Source organism: Tamandua tetradactyla, chromosome 1 (assembly GCF_023851605.1).
Source record: "Tamandua tetradactyla isolate mTamTet1 chromosome 1, mTamTet1.pri, whole genome shotgun sequence".
NCBI lineage: Eukaryota > Metazoa > Chordata > Mammalia > Pilosa > Myrmecophagidae > Tamandua > Tamandua tetradactyla.
In genome coordinates, this window is record NC_135327.1 from 109494588 (window position 1) to 109508614 (window position 14027).

General features: G+C 37.7%; 1 protein-coding gene across 7 annotated transcripts in view; it reads left to right on the forward strand.

Annotated features, from left to right (window-relative positions):
- DGKB (diacylglycerol kinase beta) overlaps window positions 1-14027 on the forward strand; it is an 802099-nt gene that overhangs the window by 65206 nt on the left and 722866 nt on the right. For 5 of the 7 annotated variants that reach the window (XM_077122452.1, XM_077122491.1, XM_077122515.1 and 2 more), the window contains exon 2: window positions 8039-8117. The exons of 1 other annotated variant lie outside the window; for it this stretch is intronic. The gene's annotated coding sequence lies outside the window, so the exon portion shown is untranslated. Of the gene's footprint in view, window positions 1-8038; window positions 8118-9858; window positions 9992-14027 lie in introns of those variants that run through there. One more of the 7 variants, XM_077122461.1, reaches the window with a different exon arrangement.

A 14027-nucleotide genomic window follows, 5' to 3' on the forward strand; every position in this document is an offset into this window, starting at 1 on the left:
ATAGTTGGAGACTTCAACTCACCACTCTCATCAAGGGACAGAACATCTAGACAGAGGATCAACAAAGAAATAGAGAATCTGAATATTACTATAAATGAACTAGACTTAATAGACATTTATAGGACATTACATCCCAAAACAGCAGGATACACCTTTTTCTCAAGTGCTCATGGATCATTCTCAAAGATAGACCATATGCTGGGTCACAAAGCAAGTCTTAACAAATTTAAAAAGATTGAAATCTTACACAACACTTTCTCGGACCATAAAGGAATGATGTTGGAAATCAATAATAGGCAGAGTGCCAGAAAATTCACAAATACGTGGAGGCTCAACAACACACTCCTAAACAACGACTGGGTCAAAGAAGAAATTGCAAGAGAAATTAGCAAATACCTCGAGGCAAATGAAAATGAAAACACAACATATCAAAACTTATGGGACGCAGCAAAGGCAGTGCTAAGAGGGAAATTTATTGCTCTAAATGCCTATATCAGAAAAGAAGAAAAGGCAAAAATTCAGGAATTAACTATCCATTTGGAAGAACTGGAGAAAGAACAGCAAGCTAACCCCAAAGCAAGCAAAAGGAAAGAAATAACAAAGATTAGAGCACAAATAAATGAAATTGAAAACATGAAAACAATAGAGAATATCAATAAGGCCAGAAGTTGGTTCTATGAGAAAATCAATAAGATTGATGGGCCCTTAGCAAGATTGACAAAAAGAAGAAGAGAGAGGATGCAAATAAATAAGATCAGAATTGGAAGAGGAGACATAACTACTGACCTCACAGAAATAAAGGAGGTAATAACAGGATACTATGAACAACTTTACGCTAATAAATACAACAATTTAGAGGAAATGGACGGGTTCGTGGAAAGACATGAACAACCAACTTTGACTCAAGAAGACATAGATGACCTCAACAAACCAATCACAAGTAAAGAAATTGAATTAGTCATTCAAAAGCTTCCTAAAAAGAAAAGTCCAGGACCAGATGGCTTCACATGTGAATTCTACCAAACGTTCCAGAAAGAATTAGTACCAATTCTCTTCAAACTCTTCAAAAAAATCGAAGTGGAGGGAAAACTACCTAATTCATTCTATGAAGCCAACATCACCCTCATACCAAAACCAGGCAAAGATATTACAAAAAAAGAAAACTACAGACCAATCTCTCTAATGAATACAGATGCAAAAATCCTCAATAAAATTCTAGCAAATCGTATCCAACAACACATTAAAAGAATTATACATCATGACCAAGTAGGATTCATCCCAGGTATGCAAGGATGGTTCAACATAAGAAAATCAATTAATGTAATACACCATATCAACAAATCAAAGCAGAAAAATCACATGATCATCTCAATTGATGCAGAGAAGGCATTTGACAAGATTCAACATCCTTTCCTGTTGAAAACACTTCAAAAGATAGGAATACAAGGGAACTTCCTTAAAATGATAGAGGGAATATATGAAAAACCCACAGCTAATATCATCCTCAATGGGGAAAAATTGAAAACTTTCCCCCTAAGATCAGGAACAAGACAAGGATGTCCACTATCACCACTATTATTCAACATTGTGTTGGAGGTTCTAGCCAGAGCAATTAGACAAGAAAAAGAAATACAAGGCATCAAAATTGGAAAGGAAGAAGTAAAACTATCACTGTTTGCAGACGATATGATACTATACGTCGAAAACCCGGAAAAATCCACAACAAAACTACTAGAGCTAATAAATGAGTACAGCAAAGTAGCAGGTTACAAGATCAACATTCAAAAATCTGTAGCATTTCTATACACTAGTAATGAACAAGCTGAGGGGGAAATCAAGAAACGAATCCCATTTACAATTGCAACTAAAAGAATAAAATACCTAGGAATAAATTTACCTAAAGAGACAAAAAACCTATATAAAGAAAACTACAAAAAACTGCTAAAAGAAATCACAGAAGACCTAAATAGATGGAAGGGCATACAGTGTTCATGGATTGGAAGACTAAATATAGTTAAGATGTCAATCCTACCTAAATTGATTTACAGATTCAATGCAATACCAATCAAAATCCCAACAACTTATTTTTCAGAAATAGAAAAACCAATAAGCAAATTTATCTGGAAGGGCAGGGTGCCCCGAATTGCTAAAAACATCTTGAGGAAAAAAAAACGAAGCTGGAGGTCTCGCGCTGCCTGACTTTAAGGCATATTATGAAGCCACAGTGGTCAAAACAGCATGGTATTGGCATAAAGATAGATATATCGACCAATGGAATCGAATAGAGTGCTCAGATATAGACCCTCTCATCTATGGACATTTGATCTTTGATAAGGCAGTCAAGCCAACTCACCTGGGACAGAGCAGTCTCTTCAATAAATGGTGCCTAGAGAACTGGATATCCATATGCAAAAGAATGAAAGAAGACCCATCTCTCACACCCTATACAAAAGTTAACTCAAAATGGATCAAAGATCTAAACATTAGGTCTAAGACCATAAAACAGTTAGAGGAAAATGTTGGGAGATATCTTATGGATCTTACAACTGGAGGCGGTTTTATGGACCTTAAACCTAAAGCAAGAGCACTGAAGAAGGAAATAAATAAATGGGAACTCCTCAAAATTAAACACTTTTGTGCATCAAAGAACTTCATCAAGAAAGTAGAAAGACAGCCTTCACAATGGGAGACAATATTTGGAAATGATATATCAGATAAAGGTCTAGTATCCAGAATTTATAAAGAGATTGTTCATCTCAACAACAAAAAGACAGCCAACCCAATTACAAAATGGGAAAAAGACTTGAACAGACACCTCTCAGAAGAGGAAATACGGATGGCCAAGAGGCACATGAAGAGATGCTCAATGTCCCTGGCCATTAGAGAAATGCAAATCAAAACCACAATGAGATATCATCTCACACCCACCAGAATGGCCATTATCAACAAAACAGAAAATGACAAGTGCTGGAGAGGATGCGGAGAAAGAGGCACACTTATCCACTGTTGGTGGGAATGTCAAAGGGTGCAACCACTGTGGAAGACAGTTTGGCGGTTCCTCAAAAAGCTGAATATAGAATTGCCATACGACCCAGCAATACCATTGCTAGGTATCTACTCAAAGGACTTAAGGGCAAAGACACAAACGGACATTTGCACACCAATGTTTATAGCAGCATTATTTACAATTGCAAAGAGATGGAAACAGCCAAAATCTCCATCAACAGAAGAGTGGCTAAACAAACTGTGGTATATACATACGATGGAATATTATGCAGCTTTAAGACAAGATAAACTTATGAACCATGTAATAACATGGATGGACCTAGAGAATATTATGCTGAGTGAATCCAGCCAAAAACTAAAGGACAAATACTGTATGGTCCCACTGATGTGAACGGACATTCGAGAATAAACTTGAAATATGTCATTGGTAACAGAGTTCAGCAGGAGTTAGAAACAGGGTAAGACAATGGGTAATTGAAGCTGAAGGGATACAGACTGTGCAACAGGACTATATACAAAAACTCAAAAATGGACAGCACAATAATACCTAATTGTAAAGTAATCATGTTAAAACACTGAATGAAGCTGCATCTGAGCTATAGGTTTTTGTTTTGTTTTGTTTTGTTTTGTTTTGATTTTACTATTATTACTTTTATTTTTTTCTCTATATTAACATTCTATATCTTTTTCGGTTATGTTGCTAGTTCTTCTAAACCAATGCAAATGTACTAAGAAATGATGATCATGCATCTATGTGATGATGTTAAGAATTAATGATTGCATGTGTAGAATGGTATGATCTCTAAATGTTGGGTTAATTTCTTTTTTTCCGTTAATTAAAAAAAAAAAAAAAAAGAGAAGGGATAATTGGAGATGAAGGGATACAGACTGTACAACGGGACTGGATATAAAAACTCAGAAATGGACAGCACAATACTACCCAATTTTAATGCAATTATGTTAAAACACTGAATGAAGCTGCATGTGAGGTATAGGTTTTTTGTTTTTGTTTTTTTTGTTTTTTTTTTCTTTCTATTATTGTTTTAATTCTTATTCTGTTGTCTTTTTATTTCTTTTTCTAAATCGATGCAAATGTACTAAGAAATGATGAATATGCAACTATGTGATGTTATTAAGAATTACTGATTGTACATGTAGATTGCAATGATTTCTAATTGTTTTGTTAATTCTTTTTTAATTAATAAAAAAAAAAGTGAAAAAAAAAAAAGTCTGCGTTTTATCTTAAGGCATTCTTTTCTAAAGTATAGACAATATAAACAGAATTTAGCCATTTAAGTAGCTTAAAGCTAGAGTTTCTATTTTGCTTGAAATTTATGGTACCATGTTTCCCATCTTTAGCAATTTAATGGAGGTGGTCTGTTCTCTATAAAAGGTGACACTAAAATGAGTATTAGTTAGAAATCCATATCAACGAATTCAAAATCTTCAGAGTTCCTTCTCTTTGTAGAGCTGTGTACAAATATGACTATAATATAATCTTTAGCCTGTGAGTCTATTTTAGAGATAAACAATAAATGCCCTCCAGAGAGCTGGGATAGTAGTGTGATAGTGTTCAAGAAAGGGCACAGAAGAAGGACAAATTCAATATGTCTATCAGGTTCTTTAAAAATTAATAATACAAAAGTCACAAAAATTATGTATGATCTGTCCCTTTTTAAACCATTGGTCCATAGAATAAAGTAAAGCCACAGAATATAAAATATGGCCATTTTCAGGAACACTGTATAGATAACACTGCTAAATCATTTATCTCATAATCTACATCCATCACTGAGGCAGCCAAATAAATGGCTAAGCCATATTACAGTCTGCTAATTTCCCACATAAGATTTCAATTTCAAAACTAAATTTATCTGTCATAGGTTTTTTATTTTGTGCCTCAAGTTGTGTTTTGCTGCATTTTCCATGGTTTATTTACGTTTGTCTAGCTTAGGACTTCATATATTATGGGTGTTTAAGAAAGTTTGACTGAATGACTTCTTCAGTAATTCATGCTATTTATCATTGTTCTTTCAAGCCCTTTTATAATACCAGTTTCTTTCTTTATAGTCAAAGGAGAGTTCTCTCTGATTTAAAAAATTGTCTCATAGGTCAGCAATATGCTTGCTGCCCCTAAGTGAATTATTCAGATTTTGCCATCACTATTCATTGTTTAAATATATATATATATATAAAGGAAAATTCATGTACATAACCTCAGAAAGTATGGTTGCAATGAAGACTAGAGTTGAGTCCTGAAAACTGCTACTCAGTGTGCATGTGTGTATGCATTTGGGGTGTGTGTGTGCAGATCTCTGCCAGACACTGTATTGTATACTTTACATATGACAGCTTCTTTGATTCTAATAACCATTCCATGGGGAGAGTGAAATAATTATCCTCACTTAATTTATTTGTTTTTTTTTTTTTGCATGGGCAGGTACGGGGAATCAAACCCGGGTCTTTGCCATGGCAAGTGAGAACTTTGCTTGTTGAGCCACCGTGGCCTGCCCTGTCCTCACTTTCTAGGTGAAAAAACAAGGCATAGAGAGGTTAAGTAATTTTTCCAAGGTCAAAAATCAAGTCATTTACATAGCCAGAAATTGAATTCAAAGTGCTCTATTTTGTAGCAAAGCTTGTACACGTAGCACAGTGCTGTCCTAGCCCAAAAGTCCTATTGGACAACCAGAAATGGCCTTTTGAGCAAGAAGCCCCAGTGACTTCCTTTGCTATTTTCTTCTGTAAAATAGGAGAATAGACCAAGATGAGGTCTAAAGACCCATCAAAATCCAGTATTTTATGGTGATTATTCTTCCTAAAAGTACCACAGTAAAATTGCCTTATTGAGGATCTTTTCTAAGCCCCCAGCCTTCACATACTAATTCATGTTTTGAAAATCAGTAGAAAAGTTCACATGTCAAAGTCTGCTCAGTTTAGGAAGTAGCTCTCCTTTCTTCACATATGCCAGTGTCGGCAAGGATTTAAGTCAAGCCTAGTATGAATATGAGCTATTACTGCTTAAATGAAAACATTAAAATGATAAAGCAGGAATATATTTATAAAATGGATTATATTTCTCTAAACAGTACTTTGCAGATAATAAATGTTTTGAATAAAATTAACATCACAAGGTGTTTTAAGCACTGTTTACATGAAAGGCTGTGATTAAATATGGGCTTTTATCTATGTAAGTAACCTGTATTTCACTAATTAAGCTCTGTTGTTATTAACTTTTGTCTTTAAGAATTGCTTATTGAGTGATAAAAGGTCAATGAAAGTTGTTTTGATTGTGATCCCTGATATAAGATGAATATCTTTGTAATACACCACTCGCAAATGTGTGGTAAGTTCTTTTCTTTAGGCATGGAGTCCAGTATCCACTATACTAGGTGCAGATTTGGAAGTCAAAAAGCCATGCGTTTCTCCAGAATTAAAAGGATTCTGGCTATTACTGCTTCGAAAAATGATCAGGAAATGAGACTTGGTGGAACTTTATAGATTGGATTTGTGTAGTTGAAAAGCCATTTTGGAGTGTATTGGGGACAGAACATTTATTGTACGGTTTTGTCAAGCCTGTGAATGATAGGTTTGAAAGTATATTAAGTGACCGTGAGAAATGAGGCACTTTCCCAAAGGCTACCGCTATTTAGCAGCAGCTTAAAGAGGGAAGAATTCAAACACCCGTATTTCAAGTTTGCTCATCACCCCAGTGCCCTGATACTCAGGATTAATTCATTCATCATACATTCCCTTATTCAGTAACTTTTTATTATGCATGTAACACCTTGTAAGCACTTTGATAAGTGCTCAATATACATGAGTGAACAAAACAGACATGGCTTTTCTCCAGTGAGTGAGTGTCATAAAATTACAGGATTTAGTTTGGGAATACATGCTTTAATGTAAGAACAATTTAGATGAAAATTAAGATGTTACTTAGAATACTTTCAAATTAGTTGATTTTGTTGACTAATGTATCATTATAGAGCAAGGTCATTTTTCTACCACAATTTTTTTTTGATTGATTCATTATACAAAGAGTCCTATAAAGTTTCTGAAATACAGGCTGAGGGGCAGAGAGGCATCTTAGAAAGATGGTGTTTAGTTGTAAGGCAGTGATTTGTAAAGGTTCGAACAAAATGGAAAATCATGAGTTGTTAACAGTCAGGGATTAAGGTCCAGCCATTAATCCTCCCTGGAGATCTTCTTACTCCATAATCAAACATTGGGAATTTTGTTGCAGTTTAGTTATGAGAGTTGTTTCTTCTTTAAATATCAGTAATGCCATAAACAACATTTAAAAACCAAATCAGATTGGTGTAAATTCTCATTAGCAATTATTTCAGATCTTGTGGTTCTTTTATCTCTAATGCAGACAGGGTATTTAGCCTACTGTTTGTAGAGAAGATATTTAATGAAGTATGTCTCTCGAAAATGCTTAAATTGTAGATAGTTCTAAATATGTTTGAATTTCAAAATTAGAGGAAAGGTAAAACCAAACAAACAAAAGTGCTAACAAGTAGAATTCAGATTCTGGCAGTTTTAATAAGGGATGAATTTGAGAAGTAAGATAAGTTTCAAATCACATTACCTATGGGTAAAGATTGCCTTCTGTATCAAAATGTATTTCTAGGTGATGTAGGAGCAAGTAATGCCTACTTGCTGACATTGCATTTTATACCAGTAAGAAAATTATAGTTACTATTCAGATTTCAAATTGTATCAATAATGTTTTATGCAACACTGTCGTAACATAGCTGTTTTAGTTTTCTAGGCTGCTCAAGCATATACCATGGAATGGTTCTAGTTAAGCAATGAGTGTTTATCTGCTCATGGTTTGAGGCTTGGAGAAAGTCCAAGTCAAGGCATCATCAAGGTGATGCCTTCTTCTGAAAAGCCAGGCTTTCTAGGGGATGGTTGTGGGGGGCAGTCTTTGGTCTTTAGCTTACCCAAAGCAAGGCAGATGATGGGGCCTGCTGCTCTCATCTACTGATGTAGGTCCCACTGATGCTCAGCTTCTTGCTTCCTACAGCTCTTTGTCTCTGTGTGCCTGGATTTCGTTCTGCGAATAAAGGGCTCCAGTGATATGATGAAGACGCATCCTGCTTGAGGTGGGCCACACCTGAACTGAAGTAACCTCATCAGAAGGTCCTACTTATACTGGGTTCATCCCCACAGGGATAGAACAATTTTAAGCACACGTTTATTTCTGAAGTACATAAAGCATCACACTACCACAATAGCCAAGCCAAAATAATAGGGAAGGGCCACTGTGTGGCTGGGTGACATGTTTTAGCAGAATATTGACATTTAAAAATTCTGAATACTCTTTGCCTTAAGGTATTGTATGATTTTTATACAAACTATTAAAACTTTGGTATTTTATGTTATAATTATAATCAAGTTTGTTTTTTTATAAATGCATATGTATTGGATAATTGATGAATGCTCACGTTAATCGGCCTTTGTTTAGCTAAAGGCCGTGGTTTCTAATATTAATAGATCAGAATAGATACATTATTTAATCCTTTTGTATTCCTATCCTCCTTCTGAGCCCTTTGTTAATTTCTAGGTGCTTCTTTCTGCTTTCTGAACTGTCCAATTCAACCCTTATTGTACAAGCCCTAACAGTTGGAAAATTTATGGCAAGTATGTAAAGGGCTTAGGGCAAGGCAGAAATAATTAAAGGTGCGTATTACAAATAAAATTAAAAGGATTAAGTTTATTTGGGCTCGGATAACTGAAAGCTGGATGTGAATTAATACTATTACTCAGTTAAATGATAAATGTGTTAGGATGGGTTGCTCATGATCACCCAATCTATTTCAGAAAAAGAGCATGGAGACAAACTATTGGTAGAGAAATTTAAGTTAATCGTTAAGTAGAAGTATCACTCTAGTCTTTCCCAGCTTTGAGAACATCTTTAACTTCAGTATTCTGCTCAAAATCTCTTTATGGGAGAATGTGTTGGTTGAAAATGAGTCAGAGAATGAATCAACCAACCAATAAGAAAGAGTAAAAGAATCCACAGACAGCAGTGACTGGTCAGTTCCACCGGAGTTTGTAGTGGGCACAGATGTTAGTGCATCGAAATCACAGTGGATTTCAATTATGGGGGAGCAGCTGAGAGTCACTGAGGGCTGTGTCCATGAAGATACCCCACATTTAAACTGGTAAACACAATCCCTAAAAACTATCTGTTTTTGAACACATTCTATAAATGAAACATGAATTATTGACTTGCTTACATTTTTAATTACACAATGCATTATTTTACGCATATGGCTGAAAGATATTTTCATCTATGCCCTTGTTCATATTATAGATTACACATACACACAGTTTCCCTCCTCATATTCAGCTGCTCTTCTCCTTCCCTTCCTACTTTGTGTCCTCCATCCTCCAGTGACCGCGATCCTAGGTTATCAGGCTGGAGTGTAGCAAGAGTGAGCAGCTGCTGTAACTGCTAGAAACGGGCCAGGACGGTGTTTGTGAGCAGTGACCCAAAGAGGATCACAGTTAGTAGAAGGAAGAGGGGAGGCAAGGTGCCAGGATTCCCTGGTGAGGGGAAAGTGTGTCCTGAATGGCAGCAATCTTAATGACTCAAGCTGACTGTCTCAAGAGCAGCCTCCCCCGTCTTGTGGCTGGACCAGCAGGTGAAGAGCTGGAACGCCCTGTGTCCCTTCCTCATTTGTCCCTGAGCTCCGGCAGCAGCAGCACAACCGCAGCAAGGCCAGGCGGGGTGTACAGTCGCACACATCGCCGCCCCTCGCCTCGCGCGCACACACACACAGCGCGCACACAACACACGCCCACACGCGCGCACACGCACACACGCGCGCGCATACACGCGCACTCACACTCGCGCACCCACGCTCGCGCACACCCGGACGCGCGCACACACACACACTTCTCATATCCACGCATCTTGATACAAATCAAGGACTAAGAGAAATGAGAGAAGAGCGTTAGTTGTGGACAAAAGGTAATGCATCTCCGACACATTCCGTTTCCTTGTGATGTTTACTGGTGTGGAGAACCAAACAACCGTCCAGGGTTCCAGCCTGAGTGGGAGACTGGAGGCCTCCGGGGGGGCGGGGTGCGCGCGAGGAGGAAGGCTGGAGAAGGAGTGGGTGCCTCAACCTCACTTGCAGGTCTGGAGCCCCACATCCATCAGCCTCCGCTGCTTTTCGTTTGCAGTTGATCTGGGACCGTGGGCTGAAGGAGCCCCGGCTGGCTGGAAGTAGATTTCCATCTTCCTGACACTCTTCAGGAGGGGGTGGAGGGAGGAGGAGACGCCGCGAGCTGAGTCGCAGCAGCTCCGCTGTCCTGGGGGAGCGGGGCCGTGAGGCGGCCTGGCTGGGAGCTGTACAGGGGAAGGACCCCGGAGGCCAGTCCCGGGTCCCCCGAGAAGCCGTGCTCGCGCCCCGAGACGCACCCGCCCTCGCCCGCAGCGCACTGCAGTAAGTTCAATCCACCCGGACCGTAACTGGACCGACTTCTGGGCATGTCGCGCGGGGGAAGGAAAGCTGAGAAAAGAAATGGTGAGGAAAGTTAGGAAGCTGAGGCTTGGAGGAGTTAATCTGAATCCTCGGTAAAATGTTAAATCGGTCTGTCTGCCCGAATCCTGCCCAGACGTGCTGGAGTCGGGTTGCTCTCAGCTATTTGCAGATGGATACCGCTTGTTAGTTAAGCATGCAGGAAGCGCTTTGTCCATTGTGATGTTTATGAAAAAAACTAGTCAATGTGTTCTAGATTTAATGACACGTGTAGTCTCCTGAAAGTTACTGGTCAGGTGGCAGCTTATTTTAAATTGCCTTTTCCAACAGAAAATTCATACACGGGCTGGTTCAGACATTCAGATGCCCCAGTTAATTGTTTTATGTTTCATTACAGACTTATTCCTAATCTGTAAAGCAAACAAGCTTGGAAACAAACAAAAAGTATTTTATTTACCTTATTATATAAAAACAAAATTTGAAGTAGTTTCCTAGATAACTGCTAGTCAACAGTTTAGTCCACACTGACGATATGATAAACATTCAAATACTTTAGTGGGTGGGACTTGGAGGGTTCCACAGTTTCTTACTACTGCAATTATTTCCTCCACTTGCTAAGCATTCTTTGCCTTGTAATTTCAAAGTGGTGGTTTTTACAAAGGTGACTTTATACTTAAAAACCAAGCAGCATTGTATTTACTGGCAGAAAATGAAGGCTTAAAAACTTAAAAAAAAAAAAAAAAAATTCAACCGGTTGCTCAAATTACAGATAACCGATTCCTTAAAAGGAGGTGAAAAAAAAAAAAAAAAAAGGTCAGCAAGGGCCAGTCCATTGTAAAGCAAATCACCAAATAAATGGGAATGCAGACAATACTGAAGGTCTTTTCTAGAAGAGAAACCAGAAGACATTAATCTAAAATCTTGCTTCGTTCACACTGGTCAGATTTCTATAATGGGAAAAAAAAAAAAAAAAAAAGGAAAATAAAACCAGTCCCTCAAGCAGAAAGTATATATAGGTGACACAAAATGTTAGTCTGAATTGCAGGATCATTGAAGAAATTTTTGAATCTATATTTTTCTCTAAGGAAGTTTAATGTAAAAATATTGGTTTCCTAAAACAGAATCCAGAGTTTTAGACTGGAAACTTTCATAACTTGCTAACAAACGCTCCTCACCAATTATTTCACTTTGAAATTGTATTACTATTTTTTCTAATCAACCTAATTTATATTTTTATTAAACATAAAACATGGCCAGAATGCAGTTTAGATTAATTTGCCTAATTTGCTGTTGTTTTCAGAGATCTCTAGATAAAAAGGCTTAGTTAATATTTTTGACATCATCCAAGTACTCAAGTTGTTATAGATAACCCATTCTACACGCGCATACATTTCTCCTTGCTTAACCTCTACATGTGAGTTTGTGAATTCCTGAATAAAATATATAATCCAGGGGATATATTTGTTATGGTAGTACATGCATGATGTGGTTAAAAATTCTAAAAAAATTTAGACAGCTATAAAGAAAAGGAAACCTCTACAAGAGGACTGAAAGAATATGGCTGGAGTGAATTCACATGCAGTGCTCTGAGACTCTGAATAGAGCATTACCTGAACTTTGGATATTTCACTAAAGAGAAAGAAAATCACACTCAGAGCACTGATAAGGAGAGAGCAAAATTTCTTTCAAGATAGAAACTTAGGTAGGTGAAGTTGAGTTGTAGGACGCATGTTTTCATACTCTGGCTGTCCCACAGGTAACAAACCTCCTGTCATGTCTGTGAATATGATTGTCAAAATCAGTTTTGAAATAAAAACAATTACTTAAAGGTTTAAGCCATTGGTAAGCGATGGTGGGACAGTGTGTGTTAGCTGAGTGTCCTATGACTCATGTTTTCTTTGCACACTATTGAAAGAAGGAAGAGTTGTGCCCAGATAAGCCAGGCAAAGAGATTTCTTATTTCCAATCTAATTCTACCCACTAACAATGCCCATGATGTGACAGATAGGCTTGACAATACATTTTAAGAATATCCTTTCCTGGTTGCTTCTCCTCTTGACTGACTTCGGGAGCAGAGCTGTACTTTTATGTGCATGGTACTCTAGCAGTATTCATTAAATATTATTACCCCTAGCCTCAGCGCCTCTGCCCAGAGCAAGCCTCAGGCAAAATTGTGAAGAAGTCTCTTCCTGTTGCCCTCTCCCAGTCTGTGGTGTTTCGTCTTTCTTGTAAAGCATCAGCACAAAATTTGACCTCAGCGCACTTTTTCAAGGGCCCCCCCACACACACACCTGTTCACCCTTTGGTAGTGACTGTGAAGTAGATTAAACTCTTTGATAACTCCACTGATTATTTGAGTATATAATGTGCTTATCACACAATGAATGAGTAGTTGCCAGTTTGCAGTGCCCTAATGGAGTCACTGAGTCATACACTTAGCAAATGTCTTCTTATTTAGGATATAACAGCTGCAGAAGGGAAATGGGCATTATATGCAATGTAGAAGGAACTCAGTCCCAGATGGAATAAGAAAATTACCTAAAGCAACACATTTAGGAAGTGATGAGTTAGAATGAGTTCCCAGGTGTGACTAGTTCTCAATCACTTGACGACTTTGTTCTAATAAAATAGTGTTTTACTGTGGTCCTTGTGGAGTGAGCGTGGTGTTTAGTGGTTGGAGTGGATGGCAAGTGCTCCTGGAATTGTGAACCTCCTTGCTTTGATACTACCTAAGATTTGGGCTACGCGAGGAACCTAACTTGGCCTACTCGCCATTCCAGTTTCATGGTTCTTCCCTGGCTTCACAAATGGGGGAAAATGGAACTGGGAATGTCTCTTCCAGGACAGAAAATGAGGGAATTAATAAGGGAGGAGAGAAAATGGAAAATCCAAACACCAAGAGGGATAAAAAGAAAATTCAGGGACAGTAGTGGGAGGTTGGTATAAGAAATCCAGATTCTGTGTCCTGAGAAACTCCCAACAACTCTTCGCGTTGTGTGTAGGGTGGAGAATGTTAAAGTCATAGATGAAGGACAGACTCAAAGCGTCTCTCTAAATAGTGGTAAGTTCTGATTATAAAAAATAGATTAAGCTTGTCTTCAGATATACTCCTATGCATATGTTTTTTTTTTTTAAAAAAAAGGAAAAAATGATAATTGAAAGGAAGGCGTGGGGAGAAAGACCAGATGATGTCTGAAGAGATAAAACAGTGCCTGGAAATATCACTGGTTTTTGTATAATCATTTTCTGAGAATTTGCCAGGAAGCTAAAGGCCAGCTTAAACTGGTGAGGATAAAAGTAAAATGGTTCATTTAGATAAAATTTGAATCGTCACGGATGCTAACATGCTTACCGTCACTTGTCTTCTTATTCACAGAAGACAAACACTAACAGGGAATAAAATGAATATGTTATGGGCATAGAGCCAAACAATATTTTAGGATTGGTCTTTCTCAGCATGCTAAATTTAAAGAGCTGAAGTTCTTTTTTAAGTATTATCTGAGTCAACAATTTAAAATGAAG